We start from the raw sequence: 18,760 nt of genomic DNA, 5'->3' as shown, positions 1-18,760 counted from the left end.
TGTATATAAAGTGTCAAATAAATAAATAAATACAATGACATATATTTTTCTTATTGACAACATTTTTACCAAATTTCGTTTCATGATGACATTACGATGTGCTGTAATTACCCCGTGTTTTCAAATTTATTTATTTATTTATTTATGTATTTCACAGTTTTAAAATGTACAGAGTTTATTTGTTTCAGGTTCCAACTAGCTAGGAAATTCCTGTGTTTAGGAAGGACCTTCTTTATTACATGTTTTTTTTTATTTAATTGAATGATGCTTACTAAACTCAAAGAATAATAATAACATTTAAAAAATCAATACAAGTATAAATTAGAAAGCATGCGGGTAATAATAAAAAAAATTGAATCATTGTTAGAAAATATACCATTTGTAATTAACAAATGAGACATAATTATTATACATTAGAAAACATATCGATAATAATGAAATTAAATATAAACCGTTGAATGCTGCTGTATTAAGAGACGGAATTAAATTCCTAAAACGAAATTTTCTCTTTTGTATTTAAAATAAGTTTTCAAGGAAAAAATGGTTACCTCAGACCGATTAAAAATTTTCGAAATAAAAGTCGTAATTAAAGCAAAAATTGTAACAAATTTGTCTCTTTTAAATAAATTTGTGTAAATAATTTTTATCTTCCTCATTATTATTCCTTTATTGTACTGTATTGATACACCAATTGCAGCGTTTCTTGATCATTTTTCCTTTATATGAAGGTAATATGATCAGTCATAGGCTTCAGGTGCCAGTCCAGGGACTATGAAATATTATTGTGTTGAAACACCTTTTTAAATAAATATTTTATTTCAAGCATGTCGGGAATCAAATCTGAGACCTCTTGCATGTTAGGCAAACGCGCTGACCACTATATCACTAGGTCGACATTTTAATCTTCAGTTATAACATTTTAATCTTCATTTGTACGTAAATAGGTATCGAGGTTACTACTTCATCATCAGGACATACTAAATTAGAATCACTAGCGTTACAATTAAAATTATAAAACATTGAAAAAAAATATATATACATATATGAAACTGAATTATATGAATCAGAGGAAATATTTTTACAGGAGGACTTAAAATTAAATTAAAATTTGTGTAGTAATTATCTGGACTTATTTCTCTATCTTTCTAAATTTTCTTAGTGAGGAAAACTTTATTAATGTGTACATATTATATAAAAATTTTACATAGATGCCTAGACTTCTATTATCACTTTTTAATTTTTAAATTTACTCAAAATATCTTTCCATAAAGTAAATGCTGAATCAACAAATAATACAATATCGATCTAGTGGTGTAATGGTCAGCGCGTTTGCCTACCTTGCGAGAGGTCTCAGGTTCAATTCCCGATATGGTTGATATGAAATATTTATTTGAAAGGGTGTTTTCACACTAAAATATTTCATAGTCCCTGCACTGGTACCTGAAGCGCAAGACTGATCATCTTACGTTCGCGGAAAGGGAATAACGATGATGATGTTTTTTTTTATTATTTTTATATTAGAATAAATTACTTTCATATTTTTTATTATTAAAAACAGATAAATTTTGTAAAAAAGTGCGTTTTCAAAACCACAAATGGTGGTCATGAAGTGGAGGGATAAATTACGCTTGACCCCTCGCTTTAGTTGTGTAGTCGTATTCCAACCGTGGGCGAACACGTGTATCATATATTGGCTTGTTGCGACGAATCCCCGAGTTTTATTTTACTGTTTATTTTTTTAAAAGTATTTTTTATTAAATCGCAAAGTAAGTGATATAGTATAGTGACATATTCAAATTAGATGTAGGCAAATTGTGGTGAACAATATTTCGCGTTGATTTATAGTACATTTCCACCCTCTGACCTAGACATCTAATAGAGAAATGTCACATGTTACGAATACCGATAAAAATATATGAAATGAATTAAAAATAATTTGTATTTTCAAAATCAGAATGGATATTGTGGAAAAACGTTTTCGTGTATAACTTTAAAAAAATATATTTAAAAAATATGTCACTAGAAAAACGTGACATGTTTGGCATTGCTAGTTTTGATGCCAAGATTCGTGACGATGTTTTAAAAAAATTCAAATCGTTTAGAAAAACGTTAAAAATAAACTCGAATCATAACGTTTTAGAGGCGTGTCTAATACAATGACGGTTTTTGCGAGAATTCAAAATTACAAATTTAAAAATATTTTCTATGCTACTAATAAATAGCAAACCATTTTTTTAAAACAAGACAAGTAATTAGACTTACTCTTTTAACTTTAAAATAGTAAAAGAAAATATTTCCCTATTACGCAGATTTTTTTTTACTATGTTTATTAAAAAACTAATCAAAATTATATCCAAATTTATCCAGATTTTTGAGATTTTTTTTACATTAACGAGTTGTTCTGGTTTTCTCGTATATTTTACATCAGATAAGATTTAATTAATTTTTATTCAGTTTATTAATTTTCACATTTTCACATTTACATAGATTTATATACTACAACTTTATATATGTTAGAGGCATACTTCCAGAGGGAAGAGCTTTATGGTATTATCGAATCTTAAAACAAATATGTCGTCAAGAGCAGTTCAGATATTTACGAAAAATATTTAATATGCACACTGATTGTCTACGAGAACATTTTTTCAATATTATAAATCGTAATGTATCGCGATTCGTATAGTGATTATAAATAAAATGAACTACAAGTCATTACAGTTCAAGAATACTAAAAGAAAAAGAGTAGAATGGCTAAAACATAAAATGGAGTTTAAGTATTTTTTGCCTTTAACAGCAAGCACAAATAAGAATAAAGCAGGGTGGCTTCTTTCCGTTTTTTTTAAATCTCAGCAATTAATCTAAAAAAAATAAAAATATTATATCGTTAATGCCCGAGTCGGCATATGCCATACAGATTAGATACACAAACGAGGGTTCAGAAGCAAACTGAGAAATCTCCACAAAAAAACAGAAAATTAGTTACTGACGTCAAAATAAATTTATAAAAATCTAACTACCCAAATAAAAGCGTAATTAAAAACCGTCTCTAAATCTTGCAAAAAACAGATTTCAATTTTTTTTTTGACACCGCATACTTAGCATTCTCCATTGAATTGGTGAAGCATAATTAGAAATCTCTCAGTTCTTTTTTTAAAAGTTTTTATCGATTTTTCGCAAATATCTCAGTAACTATGGAGTATTCTAAGTTTGCGTCTAATACCTTCAAATATTAAGTGGCCATAAAATTGAGGTAAACACGCTTAGAATGCGTGTTTGAGAAACAGCCAAAATGTTTTAAATTTAAATCCTTGGTTATTATGGAATTCTTCTTTTTATTTTTGCACAGCTTTTTCACAGCCCTGTTTTCTCGTGATTCTGAAGTCATGGAATAGGCTTTTTTTAAATCTGAGAACTTTCGGAAGAAACAGGAAAGAGGCAAGAAATAAAAACGTGAAACGTTTCGTGGAAGTTTTGCGAAGAAATCTTCAAAAGTCAATACCAACGAGAATATTATTGAATATGATTCTTCTACCATTGGATCTCTATGCTTCTTTACTCCAAAATTTACCAATTAAATTAGAAATAGTTATTCATAATAAGCGCGAGAGTTTCTTGTACTCCAAATTTTAGAAATACAACAGAGAGTTGTGTTTTTAATCATATATTGTGATAACAATATATGCTTAAAATAAAAACATTATAAAATGGAGAGGAGTATTGAATCTGATTCAAGAAATAGTGAATAAATACAAACATGTTTATAAAAATTAAAAATAATATCAAAAACTTTTAATAAAAAAAAAACAAAATACTTTTATTTGTGTTGACACTAATTTGTTGCCCATTTTTATAGCAGAACCTTCAAAACGATTAAAATATTATTTAAAAAATATTTTTAGTAATAAATTATCAAATTTTGTTTTATTGTGTTTTGTGAATTTGGGCCCACTATGCGTCGGTTACATCAGAAGAACGGGCAGGTTAATGACTTTTTTTTAAAATGAAAAAAACACTAAACATCCTCATTCCCAGAAGTTAATTTTGTTGAGTCATCTTATACTTTATTTACCGATTTGCTCGCTGTCTCCTCCAAATTTATAAAGTACCTCAAATACAAAACCGGTATTTCTTATGTATCTACTCTCACTGCTTCAACCTTCCATGGAATCACTTCTCTAGAATACCACAGAGTATATGCAGACCAACTACTGCTTCCCAAAATTATGACGGAAATAGTTGACTGATCAGAATTACTTGGTTTAATAACAATACATGTTCCATCCAGGATTTGTAGACGGTACCATCTGTTTCATGTACTAATAAATAAAACTTTGTTAAAGTTCGTTTTCGTAGGACTTTATTAGTATATAATAGAAAATTGAAATACGTAGACTACACAAACATCACTCTGTCAGATTTAATATTTACACTTAAAATGCATTATGTAACTTAGAAGACATTATAATCATAAATATGTACAATTCTCTTCCCTTCATTATCCTCTCTTCATGCATCCTTGTCCTAATCCCGCCCAATTTACAAAAACTTACTGTTCTTAAAAAAAAATCTTCGATTATTAAAAAAAATACACATGAAAACAACGTTTTTATTTGTATAAACTTATATGTATTTATTTAATATGTATTATTATTTTCTTTACTAACTTTGTACACTTTGTGGAAATCTGTTATTGGTTCTTAGTTTATACATTATTTCTGTCTGTTTTTTATAGAGAAAGTAGAAAGTAGTAGTAGAACTGTTGGTATCCCAAATAAAAAAAATAAAGAGAAAATCTTCACTTTTTAATTTCCGTAGGTACGGGAGTACATACGAGTAAATATATCTTAAATGTCGTGTATATGTGAATAAAATAATATTAAACAATGTGTGATTATGTCCAAATGCTTGCAGACTGGCTGGATTTCCTCCCTGGGAGTTGTTCATATTTAAATTTATTTTAACAGGGAGAGGGAAAAAAAATTGAGAAGGGAATATGGAAGTCTAGGCATTAACAGGGCTTATGACCTGTCATTGGCACACAGTGTGTAAAGTGGCCACTTAAACCAGCCAATGATAGGTCAATAAAAGAAAATAAAAAATAAAATAAATAAATAAATAAATAAATAAATAAATAAATGAATAAATAAATGAATAAATAAATAAATAAATAAATAAATAAATAAATAAATAAATAAATAAATAAATAAATAAATAAATATAAAAATAAATTTAAAATTTCTTATATTGAGTCGAACAAATGAACTATTTTTAACTTTTTAACTCCGAGTTTTGTATAGCGCGGTAGTTGCGCAAGTGGTTAGTAGAATTGAGTGGTTTGTGGCTGTATGGACCAACAGTTAATGATGGTCAACCTATCCTACCCAACCTGTGATTTTCCGACTTCCAATGTTTGTTTATTCTCCTTATCTCTATGGCAATGTGTAGCTACGGTTGCTATAAGAACAATTTTCCATATCCATAGCAATCAACATCAACAATCACGTTCTTCTTTTCTTGATAATTTGTTATGTCAACAATCGCATGCATCATATTTTTATCTGCCCGTATCCGCAAACTTTTACATATTCTGACCGCCGCGCCGCCAAATTTATCTATAATTTTCCTGAATAACTATGGTGAAAGTACTGTCTTCACCAAAAAAGGGAAACACTACCCAGAAGCCAGGACTTGAAGAAAGCATCCGGATTCCTGCCCCTGATTCCCTTTCCTGACTTCCCGAAGGTACGATTTTCGTCTGCTGTAGTTTGTTTGGCCGCATAACGTTCTTGTCCGCATCTGCCACCATCGCGCAACTAATCTTTTATTTCCCGCAAAAATTAACACAGATCAACGATTCAGTCAAATAATACACACGCAAAATTATAATCGCCACCTATCCATGTAACGTGGCAGTAGTTTCTATATAACGCGCTACAAATTAATCGCGTTGACTGTATTTGGGTTTTTCTAAGTCAAACAGGAGCTACAATATCAAAAAATCTTAAACCTGGGATAAAAAAAGTCAACTTAGTCAACTCAAAAATGACGATTTCAGACTTATACTATTATTATCACTCAGTTGCGATATGTCCTTTTTTATAATTTCAAATTTTCCCAAACCGTTGTTTGGAAAAATTACGTTTAATGGAAGTTAATATGCAACTTAGAAACTTTACAATAATAGTTCGGAACATCCCAGTCACATTGCCTACACAACACAAACAGTCAACATAATTCCTCCATTGAAAATCTTCTCCGAACCTCCTTATCGCCGATAAACCTCTTAAGTTTAAACGTCGAAAGCTGTGGACTAACATAACTATGCTCATAAGTTTCTTGAAGCAGCAGCGTTTAGTTTCTCTTACATGTTACTGTTGACAGCGAAGATTCGTTCAACTAATTTATAACACCATAATATAGACATGAACATAAATATCTCAAAACAAATGGAGGGAATATATTTGTCTACATTTACAGAAGGGTGTGTAGGTTACGAATAAAACTACAAGAACAGGTTTATTGAGTTATTTTACTGTTGAGGCAATGTACTGCAAATCAGTTATTTCAGGTCTTTACTTGCTAGGAGTTTCTTGTGATTAAACAGGGCCTTCTATGTTTTTATTATTATTAATATTATTTTTATTTATTTAATGCACAAAATACACAATTTTATCAAAGACACAATAAAATGTTTTTTATATCCCGACTTGTTAGAAAATTCCGTGTTAAATCGGGACTCTTCGATATATAAATCAAAAATATTTATTACCATATTAAAACAATATACAAAATAATCAAAAAACATACTTAATAATTATTGAAAAATACAAATAGTTATAATTATAATAGAAAAAATATAGTTAAAAAGAAAAAATATATGTCGAAAAATGGAATGCAGTATTATTATTGTTATTATTATTTTTATTTTTATGGATAACTTCAAAAACGCCATTTTAATAACATGAGACCTCAAAGGTGCTTTACATAGTGATTTTATAGATAAATAAAGTTAATTGAAGCTTTCAAATTTGTTTTTTAATTAAAACAATTTATTTTGTTATCACATGCGATGGATTTATTCAAATGGTTTAGAGAACAAGTGAGTTTTATTTTTTTCCAAAACATTATTTCACTCTCACAGCCTCGCTCCTCTGCTGGGAGAGCATTCCGTGCCATAGGGCCTGTGACCTCAAACGCGCGTTCACTGAATTTAGTGCGCTGTTTGCGTAAAGGCATAATAACTTTTTCTCTGCCGTAGACGTAGCTGATCTAAGCGTAAGACGCCTGTCAGCTAGTTCATCTGGAATGCATAGTGCCCTTAGATATTCCGGAGTAGAATTGTGCAGTGACTTATACATAAGCCAACAGAGTTTGTATTCCACCCTCTGCGGAAAACGTAGCCAGTGTAATTCCCAAAGTAGTGGAGTGATATGACTGAACTTAGAGATTCCGAAAATAAGTCTCGCCGCAGCATTTAATACAAACTGTCGGCGAGTCATTTTGTTCCATATGGTTTTTAATTATAAGATGATTCTAAATCAGTTAAAATAAATCCCCATAGGAATTTTAATTGAAACAGAATTATAATTTTCAAAACAAAAAATAAGAAATAAATTATGAGATTCAATCAAAGCAGACAAAAATATGCATCGACATGATATTACAAAAGTCTGCATTTTATACACCTGTTCGCAACTTACTGACAAGTGACTTTACGCCATGGTCCAACATGTTAAAAAATTGGTCTCCAGTACCGTGAAATGCCACTGAAAAAAAACTGTTCTACTTTACCTAAATTCACATCAATTATTTGAACTGGCTACACCGCGATTTAAGTACCAATGATGTGCCATATGCACAACATATTTCAATGTTTGCGCCATTTTAGAGTGTGAAATTGAAAGTTCGCGACACCATCAAGAGACCACGGCAGGGTTTTATATTATTTTTATTTATTTTGTTTATTAAAAAAAAATGCATTGTGTACCGGTCCAGTGTTTTCACGTGATTTACCAGCTGTTCAAAAAATAGCATTTTTTTGACATCTAGTGACTTTTATTAGTACTTTTTTGCTGCTGGTAAATCACGTGAAAACACGGGACAGGGACACAACGCATGGTTATCATAATCACTCGACTCCAGGATACAAAGCACAAAAAAGAGTGAGGCCCTGGCTCTCTATAAAGGCCAATGTTGGCAAAATTGGCGGCCTTCGTGGTGTAGTGGTCAAGACGCTTGACTCACCCTTGGAAGGTTCCAGGTTCGATTCCCGGTGAGAACAAAAAAATCAAAATGAATTTTTCTCAAGCCTGGGTGTTCTGTGATGTAATTCACCACTGTAATTGGGCCTACTGGCCTGTAGTGGTGCAAAAATAAATGAAAAATGAAATCAATATGAAAAATGAAAATTATCATACAGAAATTACTAATTTAATTATTTCAAATAAATATGAGAAGTTTCAATTGATTTAACCTAGTATTTTTATAATTATGGCACTTTTAAGAAACCCTTCACAAAGCATGAAATTTCACAAAAATGGGCCGGGCACAGGGTAAATTATGTGTGTATTCGGCCGGTACTCAAAGTGTTAATTATACAATTTTCATGAGTTTTTTTTTATAATAATTTTAAACAAATTTCACTTCCACGAAGTTAAATTAATTGTGCAGTTTATAATTTTAATTAAAATAATTTTCAAATTGTTTTCGACTTCCGTGTTTTAATTTGACTCTAATTGTTTTACTTTTAAGGAATGCTGTAATAAAATATTGGGATACCGTTCCGTTGCATGCTTATTACATTTACATTTACATTTTTTTTTTTTTTTTTTTTTTTTTTTTTTTTTTTTTTTTTTTTTTGCACCACAACAGGCCAGGAGGCCTAATTACAGTGGTGAAATACATCACAGAGCACCCAGGCTTGAGAAAAATCACATTATATTTTTTTGTGTTCTCACCGGGAATCGAACCCGGAACCTTCCGTGCGTGAGTCAAGCGTCTTGACCATTACACCACGGAGGCCGCCATCAATCACCCAGTCTGTTAGAATAAATTACAGCCATTAGCATTCCGTGATAATATTATATTGAAATAATTATAATTATACTAATGAAATGCCATTAATTAGCATTACATAACACTATCATGGAATGCAAATGTGCGCCGATTTAAGATAATTAAGTTGAAACATAACGTATTTTATGCTCTGAATAAAACTTTATAAATATTTTTTCAAAATACTATTTAACACCTATTTAAAATATACACGGTTTTTCAGGGCCAGACCTAGAAACTTCACAGGAACATTCCTCATGGTAAGCTTTAAACAAAATCCTAATATTTTTTTTCCAAAAAGTCATTTAAAAAATAAAAATAAAGAATGATTTCAAAATGGAGTATATCCATAAACTTTCGGACTAGCATCCTTTCCGGCTGGGTGGGAGAGGAGTACGGGCTAATAGAGGGACTGTTTGTCCGAGAAATGAAGGATTCACTAAATTTTGAGATCACTTTTTTTTTTAAATATCTTTTTGGAATGTTTTTATTAGGTTTTTTGAAAGCTTACTATGGGGAATGTTCCTCTGAAGTTTTGCGGTCTGGCTATAGAAAACCGTGTATTTGATCTCAAAAGAGACTAAAATATAATTTAAGGAGGAAAAATGCTCACTTTTACCAGCAATCTTATTACCCATTCCAATAATTAACATTGCTGTGGCCTTATTCTGTAGCGAATTTATTTCGTAAACTCATTCGTGTCGTTTAAGAGGGAAAGAGAGCGAAATAATTTTGATGGCGTTAGAGTAAGATGGATATATGACAAACTTACGAAACGAAATTGTGACAGAATAAGCCTTTTGTTTCCATGACTAAATCATCCAAATCTTCTAAGAGCAACTTTTGTTTTTATGCCTGACTTTCCAAAACGTGTAAATTAGTTCGGTAGTCAGATGGCAGAAGGGATCAACTGTAATATGTGTTCATGAAAGCTAAAATGAACCTCAATTTTACGACTTTAATTCACAAACTGAAATACGATTATTTAACTTTTCAATAATAAATTACCATTGTCAATTAAACTGTTTTTTTTCTATGTGTATTTACTGAAATATTCATTTTAACTTTTGATAACTAAAAAACTGAAAAAATTACACATGGTTCCTTTTGGCATTTGACTACCGAGTTAATTCGTCACACAACTCGGAATTTTTTAGGAAAGATCCTACAACTTTTCGTACATCTCTTTGCCATTACCACAATGCGGAATAAAAATGGATTGGCATGCAGTGCGAATGGTAATTTTATCTACAGGTAAGCTGTAAAAAAATATTTGAATTTGTCTATACTTAGTGTGTAATATGTACTGTAAATTGCTATTTTTACTGTGGTTCTGTGTGATAGAACATCATATATCTATGAAATCAGCTCAAACGACGATTATTATTAACTTCGTAATATATTTTATTAGGAAGGTATATTATTCATTGCTTTAATACATGACGTATATAAAAAATAGCACAATGAATTCAGTACGTATTAGGTATTCCAATTACGATTGAAATGTCAACTGGCTGATTTGTTCAAGAAATGAATATCGCCAAAAACAGCCACGTCGATTGTCACTTGTCCTGCGATATAATTGCTTGAAAGTAATGGTGGTCATATGATAATTGTATCATCTCAAAGAAAAATAGCCCTACAGGAATAATGTCAACAATACTGTTTTCCAAAAAGATAATCTTCAAACATAAAATATTTATTTAAACGGTGGTTCTATACTGAAAAATTATATTATTCCTAGACTAGCATCTGTAGCGTAAGACTCATTTCTTTCCATAATAAAATTACCCCATTTATGTATAATAAATTAAATGTTTTACCAGTTAAGGGTATTTTATGGAGCAAAAGTATTATCCAACAGATGTTCAGCTCGATATATAAAAATAAATAAGAACACAGCTATCTAACAAGATTTACATCTGTTGATGGCCTAGTAGTACCAAAATTTAAAAATAAATATGGACAACGTACGTTGGATTATATTGTTCCAAAAGTATTTAATTTGTTGCCACTTGACATGAAAACATGTCATAGTTAAAATAAAATTAAGTTTCTATTACGTAAGTGGTTAGTAGATAAAACGTTCATGTATTGATTTTTTATTTTTATTTATGTAATACATTTAATAAAAAAAAAATATTTATTATTATTTTTTTTAAATATATATATTTTTTTTTATCCCTCATTGAATACATTTTTGTTATTTTCTTGGGTTAACCTTTTCTTTTCTTTTATTACTTTCTTACTTTCTTTTTTCATTTACATTTTTTAGATCTTAATTTTAATATGTACTTTTAATATTCTTATTAATATTTTTTTTCTGTAGATATGAATTGAAATTCTCGATTTACTTTACTTTGTTTAATTTATTTTCTATCTTGTTTTGATTACATTTATGAGCACACACTATTTATATATGTGTCTATTATTTTCTTTCTTTTATTTAAAATATATTTAAGTAAATTACTATAAATATTATGTTAATAAAATTTGTATAAAACCACTCACCGACTTATCTGTCTACCGGTTTCGAGACGTAACCCGTCTCTTCGTCAGGACAACAACACTACACCAACATGCAAATACCACTACACACCTTCACCATAGTAGATTTGCAAAAATATAAAATAGACATGCAGGTTAGACACATGCTTCACTACGCCACCATCGAGGGTTAATGACTAAGAGACGGTTTACGTCTCGAAACCGGTAGACAGATAAGTCGGTGAGTGGTTTTATACAAATTTTATTAACATTATATTAAAATGTTGGACCACAAAGTTAATGCTTTGAATATCAATAATATAAATTACTATTCTTTAATCTTAATTGTATTATTTTACTCTATTTTCTTACTTTAAAAATATATATATATATATATATATATATATATATATATTTTATGCGTAAACAGTATTATGTCTGTACTCTTCTAATTTGATTATAAATTAAAACTCATGTCTGAGCACCCGATGACAAACTATTATTGAATAGTTTATCCGGACAAAATATATCTTAATACTTTGTTTTCTTTATAATGTATTAATATTGTAATAATATGTATATTTTATTGAATAAAGACTTTGATATAGACCGAAAGTACCGCTGTGCCAAATCCATCAATTCTATAATTTCTCGTTTAAAAATAGTTATTGTGAACGCGTCTATATTTTAATAAATACCGTTAGATTATTTTGGAAGCAACAAGGACCCGAATTGCGCCTTTCGCAAGGGTCGTTGAAGGTAATAAAAGTCCGTTCGCCCAGGCAATCGGGAGCCTATTGTTCTTGCCGAGAAGGTACCCCCAAGAACCAGCCACATGTCAATATTTGTGAAGCTCAGGACACTTTTAAAAACGCGAATAATAATAGTTTAAAATAATATTTATATTTTAAAATCCAAATCACTTTATTTACATAAACAACATATTTATATTTTACAATTTACATGAAAATTATAACAGCAACCATCACGCCGTTTCCCCGTAAAAGTAGGTAGAGAGGATGGAACGCCACGTCACTCTATCTCAGCATATAGACTTCGCTTCTTCTACCTTCATACCTATTCTCGTGCACGCTCGCCGATTATTCCGATTCTTATCATAAGTTAATTATAAGACTAGGTTAATTTAATATTTAAGTTTAGTAGAATAAGTTTTAAGAACACCATTTGGCGGGAAAGACGGAATTCGGCGGGAAAAGAAGACCGCCCCGACCGAAGCGTGCGCCCGCCAATCAGAGCGACGAGACCAACCGGGAAGGGGGGACGTCTAAAAGATGATAAAAACCGTGACGCCCGCTTCCCGGACTCTCTTCCTACGGAATCTCTTCCTTGTTAGACACTCTTCCACTTAGACTCTCTTCCACTTAAACTCTCTGTCTACGGAAACACTCTCTTCGCCGAACTCTCTCTCCGAGTTGACCTCAAGGGTCACGGGCGGGTGCCTTGCCATCCCCGTGGCCCAGTCAGCAGCCCAGGAGAGAAGCCACCGCGCTGGCTAACCAGCCCTGAAGCCGCAGTCCCGACGATGCCGCCTACGACGTACCCCACGCGCTCACGTCGCCGCACCACGGTGACGCAGCCCACGCGCCCACGCGCCCACGCCGCTGCGCTCATGACGAGCCGCCCACGTCGTGCGTCCCTCCACGCACCCGACGTCACTTCTCATGCCCCGCCATGGGACAGGAAGCCACGCCGCCGCTCATGACGAGCCGTCCTCGCGGCACATCTCACCGCAGCTGGACGCCGCCGTCCCAGGTACCCCTGTCGCCGCAGCCAGATGCCGCCTCCCCCTACGATGCACCACGCCGCCGCCCCCATCGCGTCCTGTGCCCACGCCGCCCGCCAAGGACCCACGCCGCCTTCGCGTCACCACGCCGCGCGCCGCATCAGGGCGTAAGGTTAATTTTAAGGTTATTGTTTAAGTAGGTTAAGGCTACTTCTAAGTTAGGTTAGATTTTGTTTATAATTTAATTTAAATACATTTAATTTCCATAATTTATCTTTATTTCTTTCTAACCCTCTACATTGACATAATTAAACTGAATGCAACTTTAATCTAATTGTTATTCTTTACGAATAACTGGCGCCCGACAAAACCCAAACGTCTCTCACTCTCTTAATTAATGATTTTTTTCTCAACTCTAATTTTTATTATTTTATATATTTTTTAATTATTAATTACCTTTTTCGAGTTTGTCAACTTTATAAAACAAATGTAACAAAAATCATCCAGATACGCTTCAAATAGAGTATCTACGCACCATGGAGTGCGGTTCTGAAATGATTAAGATAATTCATTGACTCTAGTTAATAACATTAATAAAAATACGCATATTTCCACAGTAAAATCTATCACATGATGGTATTAGTAGCAAACTTAGAAATCTCCACTAAAAACGGAGAATAAGTTATTTAGACCAAAATAAACTATACATCAAAACGCACCTACCTAAATAATAGCGTAATTCAAAACCATCTCTAAATATTGCAAAAACAGATTTCAATTATTCCACTTGACACCGCAAACTTAGAATTCTCTATTGAGTTTGTGAAGCATAATTACAAATCTCACAATTCATTTTGCAAAGTTTTTCGCAAATAACTCCTTCAATGGAGATTTCTTAGTTTGCTTCTAACACCCACACATGTAGTAACGAGAAAGTTCAGTGTTTTTTATTTAAATTTTTTTTCATTAATAGATAATTGAAGTAATCCATTTTTTTTACATATCGTATTATCAGCGCTATGATTTTTTAAAAGGTTATTCCCTATCAGTTCTCCCGATTGGTTCGTTTACGGTAAGCCAACTGGATGTCTTTCATTGTTATCATATCATTAGTTGGTTTATATGAATGAGTGACGTTGTTTAGAGTGGGGCGTTTTTGTTAAAATATTTTTAATTTTTTCAAGAAAATTTGCCGTACAATTTAATGCTCTAATTTTTACTCTAAATCGTTTGTTGTATCCAATTTCCCGTCGGGCTGAGATTCCAGTTATTATTTACAAATATTATGTAAAATTAAGGTAAATTTAATTTCTGAAAAAACCCTTTTAAAATACAATTATAATTACGCATTGAAAATATTTAAAAAAAAATCGTAAAGTTCATGTGTTTCCGGTTGAAACTTGAGTTTAAATCTGACCAGTATATTCATATATGTAAAAAAAATCACCTACTGCCTCTGCAAAAACGTCGTGAAATAGCGGATATAATTTATTTACTTAAAATTGCCTCTGGTTCAATTGACTGTCCTGAACTACTTTGCAAACTTTCTATCAATGTTCCTTCCAAAGTTTTAAGAAATAACCCTCTTCTTCACATACCTCTTGTTTCATCTAATTATAGGCAAAATTCATATTTATGGCGAACTTTTAATAATTTTAATGTAATAAATAAATCATTTAACATAGATTTATTTGAAAATAATCTTAATAACGTGCGGCGTTTGCTTTCGAAATAACTCGTAGTATTTTTTTCTTTTCTTTTAAATTTACATTTAATTACTATTCATTTTATGTTCGAGAATCTTTTTTAACTTACTGTGATGCTACTTGTGAAAACCTGTAATTGGCGTATTTGTTATTTGTTTTGTTATATAAATGTGAGATATTTATAGCTGTTGATTATCCAAATAAATAAAAATAAAATAAAATAAAATAAATTAATTAATATCAATGCATTCAATAATGGTAGGCTTCCAACAAAAAACACACCGTTACCAAATCAGTTTAACTAAATTAGTTAAATTTTAAACAGCCGCTGGGATTGAGAAATATTCAAAGACAGTGGTAAAATGAATATATTGAGTAAAACTATTGTATTCTTGAAAGCGAATAAATATACCTTATAGAAATTTATTTCATTTTGTTATTGATTAAAATAGGCAGGTTTATGTATATTGCATTTCTAGGGTTATTTGATGATAAAATATATTTAATGGGTAGGTAATTTATGAAATTAACGAATTAAACAAGTAAAATGTATTAAAAAATCGAAGATCTTTTTTTTGGAAATCATAAGATGAAAAAAATGGTTAAGTGTATGCGTTAGAAAAATAAATAAGAATAATATAAAAAAACATAATTAGTGAGAAGGAAAAATGTGAGTGGGTGAGTGGGTTTGTGGATGAGTATAAAAGTATGTAAGTAGCTGGATAAGTAGTTCAGTGGGTGTTTGAGTGAGATGGTGAGTAGGTGAGTGGCTGAGTGGGTAAATAGGTGACGGGTGAGTATGTGTGTAGGTAAATAGGTGATCAGATGCATACTAAAATTGCTAAATAGATCAAATGAGAGATAATGTAAGTTATCGGTTGGGGAATGAGTGATTGAGATAATGTATAAGATTAGGTGAGAGGCTTTGAGAGGGTCCCTACCTAAATAAAAAATAAAACAAAACTTTAGTTGAGACTATCATTTAACAAAAAAAATCTAATAATTTTAACATTTCAAATAAAGTATTTTATAAAGTGTATACACAGCAAATAAACCACTTTTTAGCAATCGAAACCCTCAAATTACCAACAACTCGTTTCTGTTGTTTAAAAAAAAATACCCTCATGGTTTGTTGGTTTAATTAACAATTATTGTGCTGCTTTCCTTTGTAAGTTTATTTTAAAAGAAAATAAATAAACAAACTTCACAAAATACTTTCAAATTAACTCTTTGTAAATCCTTTTAAACCTCATTTTGAACCAGACATTAAATATTCCCCTTTCTGAAGACTTCTTTTGAAACCAAAGTTCACCGGATTTCGATAAAGTTTTTGTGGATCAAAGAAAAGTATGTTTCAAGAGTTTCGTCGGGTTTGAAATACAATACGTCATTTTGTAACATCGACAAAAAAGTATAAAACCTGATAGTAGTTTTTTTAATTTTATGTGTTAATAAAGATTTTATTCCACCCAAAGTTTAGTGAGGTAGCTATTCCAAAAATTAAAAAAAAAATGTATTTGTTCAGATCGTAAATAAGTTCATATTTTTTCTTTTAAAAAATCAAAATCTGTAAAACGTCAAATGTTTGTAATCAATAATTTATTATTATTTATTACACAGGTTTTATGATAAACTATTTTTATAAGTAAATAACACCATTTTTTTTCTTTCATGTAGCAGTATGCGACTGAATATTATGACAGTATAACTTGTATATTCTTTCTTTAAAGTTAGACAGGCCACGCCTTGAGGGACATTTTGTTGTTATTATTTAAATTATCACGTTTTGTAATTTACAGAATTAAAAAACCAATTTACAGTAAAACAAATCAAAATATGTTTTATATTTTTTTTATTTGCAGTTGAATTTTATATTAAACTAATTAAAAATATATTTTTTAAGAGTACGGTTTTACTCATTTCCTATAAGAGTCTACCAGGATTTATAAATAATAAAAAAAAAATTAAACCAACGTAAGGTTTGATCTCGGGTAAGTATTTTTTATTTTATTTTTTAAGCATTTCAAGATGATCTCTGGTCTATTAAACGTGGTCCTTTCAAGGAAAGTGAAGGATTAATGAAAATAAAACCTCCACAAAAAGCTTTCAACGGAAATCTAAAGTAAGCTCCAACCCTTATCAATTGAAGATTTCAAATGATAAACAGCATGGAATGCGGAGTAAAAAATAATATATTTTTAATTGGGAATGTTACGAAAAATACCTCATTTACCGTTTTTTTAATCAAACAAAAAAGTATGACGAAAAACTTGTTTTTTTTTTTAAATAAAAAAAAAAATTGTTGAATAATGTCAAATTAAGATTTTAATCACTATTGGTAAGCCAATGGAATAAATGTCAACATCCTTTGGTACCTCAACCTGTGGATTTTTTATTTGCCAGGAATCATCAACTAGCCTTGCAGCCTCAGTCCCAACTGTTAACCACATGTTTTTAGTAACAAGGCAGAGGATACCGAATGCGGGACTACCTACAATAACTCCCGTTTGGAAATCGGGCGTCATTTTCCTTGTCTTAATTATAAAATATGTCAAAACGGAGTTTTATTTATCAATTTGGTTACTAACAAATTACAACAGGGGTGGAGAATACCTTAAATAAGGGAATATGGAAGTCTAGACATTTACAGGGCTCATGACCTGTCATTGGCTGGTTTAAGTGGCCATTTTACACACTGTGTAACATTCACCATTTTGCCTATGTTTGAACATCCATATTTCTTCAATTCTTCCATCTGTTGATTTTAGGGAAGTCAAAGAGCTGAAACCTTTATTGATGTGAAGAAATTCATCTGACTGAATTATTTCACATACTAGGCAACGCCTGAAAACAATTTTCCAATTTTTAAACTTCTTCTTGGACCAGTTGGTTTCATTAGAATATTTGAGTTTGTTCAAATGTTCGTACACAAAAGACTGGATTTTACCCTCTCGGGAGTCATTTAGATTAACAAATTACAACGGGGGTGGAGAATACCTTAAATAAGGAAACATGGAAGTTTAGGCTAGGCTAGTCTAAAATCATCAGATGGAAGAGTTGAAGAAATATGGATGTTCAAACATAGGCAAAATGGTGAATGTTACACAGAGTGTAAAGTGGCCACTTTAACCAGCTAATGACAGGTCATAAGCCCTGTAAATGCCTAGACTTCCATATTCCCTCATTTAAGGTATTCTCCACCCCTATTGTAATTTGTTAATCTTAATGACTCCCAAGGAGGTAAAATCCAGTCTTTTGTCTATGAACATTTGGACAAACTCAAATATTGTAATTCGGTTATTGTTTACTTTTTATCGAAAACGCATGACAAATTTACACACTACTCAATTCAAATATATTTATATTATTTTTTTAGCTAGCCATAATTATAGGAATTCCATTCACACATTTGCTTTATAGCTGTGGGGTCCATAGTCCATAGTCGATGAAACATACGTGTTAAATAAGTTCATTTGAAGTAGACTAATGACCGACGATGCAATGTCATCATTTTATATCGAATCCAATACATACGTATAATGCAACTCTATGAGTATTGCACATAAAATTGAAGGGCATCGTTCTGCAGTACATTCACATCGTCCCTACCACGAAGAAATCAACTACAAAGGAACGTCGTTCTTAAAAAGACCATAGGACGCAACGCCCGTCAGTCAGCCCAACAAGTTCAGTTCACTTCAATCCAGTTCGACGACGTCACTCAGTTTCAGCATGTAGTTCATGTGCAGTCTCTTCAACCCATCATCGC

Source organism: Micrasema longulum, unplaced genomic scaffold (genome assembly GCF_059751315.1).
Source record: "Micrasema longulum isolate JH-2025_06_02 unplaced genomic scaffold, ASM5975131v1 h1tg001506l, whole genome shotgun sequence".
Lineage (NCBI taxonomy): Eukaryota > Metazoa > Arthropoda > Insecta > Trichoptera > Brachycentridae > Micrasema > Micrasema longulum.
This window is presented reverse-complemented; position numbering follows the sequence as displayed.